The sequence below is a fragment of the Chiloscyllium plagiosum genome, unplaced genomic scaffold (genome assembly GCF_004010195.1).
Source record: "Chiloscyllium plagiosum isolate BGI_BamShark_2017 unplaced genomic scaffold, ASM401019v2 scaf_28383, whole genome shotgun sequence".
In the NCBI taxonomy this organism is placed as follows: Eukaryota; Metazoa; Chordata; class Chondrichthyes; order Orectolobiformes; family Hemiscylliidae; genus Chiloscyllium; species Chiloscyllium plagiosum.
Genome location: NW_025206903.1, coordinates 1116 through 5149, shown reverse-complemented (window position 1 = coordinate 5149; position 4034 = coordinate 1116). Strand labels below are relative to the sequence as shown.

The window sequence follows — 4034 nt, the reverse complement described above, 5'->3', positions numbered from 1 at the left end:
CAAAAATGGCAATAGTCATGCGTGATCTTAACTTCCCATCTAAAACTCTCGGTTCCCATTGTAAAAACGTTTGGAGAACCATAATCAAAAAAATCCCACATGTCCCATAAAACATTACGAGGGATACCTTGGTAATTGATTACTCTACTGGTGACTTAATTTTCCTATTTTCTGGAAACCATCTCTTTAATTGTGAGCATCAGAAAAGGCTTTCTTTTGCCACCAAGAAATAAATATGTTCGTTTCATGTATAAGAACACTGAGACTGCTCTGCAGTGCACATCTTTTGCGTTTCTATCGATTTTACTAGTAGCGTGTCTTTTGATTCTTCCCAACAAAGTATATGACCTCGCATCCCCTACATGAAACTGCATCTGCCAAGAATACTCCAATTGTTGGCGGGAATCCTGAGAAACAGAATGTACATGTATTTGGAAAGACAAGGACTGATTCGGGAAAGTTAACATGGCTTTGTGCGTGGGAAATCATGTCTCACAAACTTGATTGAGTTTTCTGAAGAAGGAACAAAGAAGATTGATGAGGGCAGAGCAGTAAATGTGATCAAAATGGACTTCAGTAAGGCGTTCAACAATGTTCCCCATGGGAGACTGATTGGCAAGGTTAGATCTCATGTAACAGCAGTGGATCTAACACCGACCCTTGTGGTACGCCGCCAGTACATGGACACCAAGAAAAACATTTTCCATTAACTACAGCAATGTTTTCTATTGGCAAGCCAATTACTGATCAAAGCTGCAATCTCTCCCACAATTCCATTCCACCGCATTTTGTATAATAGGCTATTGTGGGGAACCTGATCGAACAACGTTCTGAAACCCATATACACCGCATCAATCGGTTTACTGTAATCTCCCTGTTTGGTCACTTTGTCAAAAAAGTCAATAAGATTCGTTCGGCAAGGCCGACCCATCACAAAACCGTGCTGACTGTCCCTGATCAGATTATTATTTTCCAGATGGTCATAAATCCTATCTATAATAACCTTTTCCAACACGTTACCAACAACTGCACTGAGACTCACTGGCCTGTAATTACCAGGGTTGTCTCTACGACACTTTTTGAACACGGGAACAACGTATGCTATGCTCCATTCCACAGGCACTATTCCTGTAGATAACGATTATTTGACGATCGATGCCAAAGGCTCATCAATCTCTTCCCTTGCTTCCCAGAGGATACTAGGACAGATCCCATCCAGCCAAGGGGACTTGTCTGTTATCACACTCTGCAGTATTTCTATCACCTAAACCTTGTGAACCTCAATCTCTAGTACTCTGCTCGCAAATATCTCAGTATCTTCCTCGCCAACATTTTCATTTTCTATAGCGAACACTGTCGAAAAATATTTATTTAGCGCTTCCCCAATCTCCTCTGACTCCACACACAACTACGGCTCACGCATTCTATATCTTCCTCTCTGCCTGACAGGTACATACTTATCTAGGACACACAGGAGCTTTTCCTTGAATGAGCTCCACATTTTTAATGTGCTCACCCCTTGCAGTTTCCTACCCCATTCTACGCTTCCTAAATCTTACCTCATTGCATCGTAATTTCCCTTCCACCAGCTGAACCTCTTGCTCCGTGGAGTACACCTATCCCTTTCAATCACGGAAGTAAACCTGAGAGAATTGTGATCGCTGTCTCCAATGTGCTCACCTACTTCCGAATCTAAAACCTGGCCAGGCTCGTTACCCAGTACTAAATCGAAAGTGGCTTCGTCCCTTGAAGGCATGTCGACATACTGTGTCAGGAAGCCCTCCTGCACACACTGGGCAAAAACTGACCCATCTATAGTACTCGTACTGTCGTGATCCCGGTCAATATTTGGATTTTTTCTTGAGTGTTCCAGAGTTTTTCATTGTCCCAGAGTCCAGATGAAGTTTGCATTCCTCACGTACGTGAGCGAGAATGATTTCAATGTCTCAGATCAGTTCCTGTCCCGAGAACATCAGAGTCAATGTCCCGTCCTCTACTCGTTCCGACAGTTCACACTTCTTCATTCTCCTCTGATTCCATTTCCCAAAGAGTTTCTCAAGATTTCCAAAGCTGGAGCCTAAATTATATCGTTTTCTTCTTAAACATTTTTCCAACTGCTAACTGACAATATTTTCACAGTATCTCTTCACAGTCCTCTGGCTTGCACCATGTTCAGGGATGAGAAGTCCCGTTTGGTGGAGAGATTCCCGAGGCTGATGAGTTTTCACTTTGGAACAAAGATGGTTAAGTGGCGATTTCCTGCGGTTGTTTCTAATGATGGGAGAGGGAGCGGTGGGGAATGAGCACTTTGACGAGCAGGAGGAAGTGTTGCCACTGACCCGAGTCAGAGAACAAAGGACAGGGATTAAAGGAATCTAATGAAAAGCAGCACTTCTGCTCAGGACGTTCAATATCAGCTGCAGAAACCCGATGTGTCGAGCAGTGTATCTGGAAAGAGAAACAGAGATAATGTTTTAAATATGGAACATTTCTGATGAAGAACTCGAGTTTCCCAATTCTAATCAAATTACCGGCCTGGTTCACAAAATAGTTTTTCTGAACTTTGAGCGAAAATTGTACCAGCAGGAAAGCATTCATAACGGAGTCAGCAGAATTCGAACCTACGTGGCGAAACCCCAACGGATTTCTAATCCATCGCCAGAACCACTCGGCCATGACTACACCAGCAAGTGCCGCCAAACTGACGGAGGTGTCCGTTGTGGAGAGCTGGAATTTGAAATGGACAATAGGACAAATGCGCAAGCACAGAGGCGATGTCCCGAGAGAACTTTACAGGGGAGCGTCAACGTATACCATGGTTAAAGCAAAACACTCCTCCTCGAGCCAGGTAGGACTCGAGCCCACAATCTTCTGATCCGAAGTCAGACGCGTTATCCATTACGCCACTGGCCCAAGAGACAAGCCCAGACCTGGCAGAATGGCGATATGTAATGCCATGGACTTTCACGGATTCAGAATGAAAAAGGTGAACAAGCACCGAAGATAATCACCAACATTGCTTCACTTCGAAGTTTCCAATTTGTGAAGCAGTGCCTTTCACTGGCAAAGGAGAAGCATTTGTCCTCAGCTGCCTGCTTCAGGGTCGCGTCCTTCTCTGCTGGAAGTTTCCATCGTTTTATTCACAGTCACGACGCAATTTCATGATCCACTCCAGTGAAAAAGTGTCATGGTGTCGTCCAAACAAGACCCTGCAGAAACTCAGCGAGAAACCTCTGGTCATTTCGAGCTCAGGATGTGGAATTAGACGAGATGCGTGACACCTTTTATTGGCGGCGTCACTTCACTGCAAATTAGCGGCTCAAAACGAACCGTTGGAAGCATCAGCTTGGTTTGTACCTTCCTGCAGTGCATTTGCTAAACAAAATCAGATCGCTCCCATCCGGCCCAGCTGACTTATCTATGTTCACACTCTGCAGTATTTCTAATATCTCTTTCTTGTGAACCTCAATCTCTTCTCGTCTAGACGCAAGTAGCTCTGTATCTTCCTCGCCAACATTTTCATTTTCTTACCAAATTGTCCAAATCAGCCGTGATCTCATTGAAAGCTACCGTTGACTTGATGAGCTAAATGCTTCCATTCTCCTCTCCCACCTCTGCTGTCAATTGTAAGGTGCGAGACACCAATGTAAAGGAAGAAAAACACAAAGTTAGGAAAAGATATTTGCAGCCAAACTGAGTCAAAATTATTGATTGAAAGGACAATCCCACTTTGGCAATTTGCTAGATCTCTTTGCAAACATGATCAGCAGAGCTGATCAAGAGAGGTATTGATCTGAGTGTTCTTGGACATGAAACAATCCAAGGTTAGTGACATATTCATTTCTTTTTCTGGCGAAAGAGCTGGTCTTTCCAGATGCTCACAATGAAAGAGATTTTTCCCAATAAAAGACGGCAAATAAGTCCCAACTAACGCTGACACCATCGTGAGCGCTGCTGTTACACAATACCACAGAGTCAGGGTCAATTCCCGCCTCATGCAACTGAATGTGTGGAGTTTGCACATTCTCCCCGTG

The 4034-nt window shown here is 44.0% G+C and overlaps 1 non-coding gene across 1 annotated transcript; it reads right to left on the bottom strand.

Moving 5' to 3' along the window:
• Positions 1-2840: 2840 nt before the first annotated feature.
• trnar-ucg lies at positions 2841-2913 on the bottom strand. The gene has a single exon. It is a non-coding gene; the product is annotated as a tRNA-Arg (tRNA).
• Between the last annotated feature and the right edge of the window lie 1121 nt (positions 2914-4034).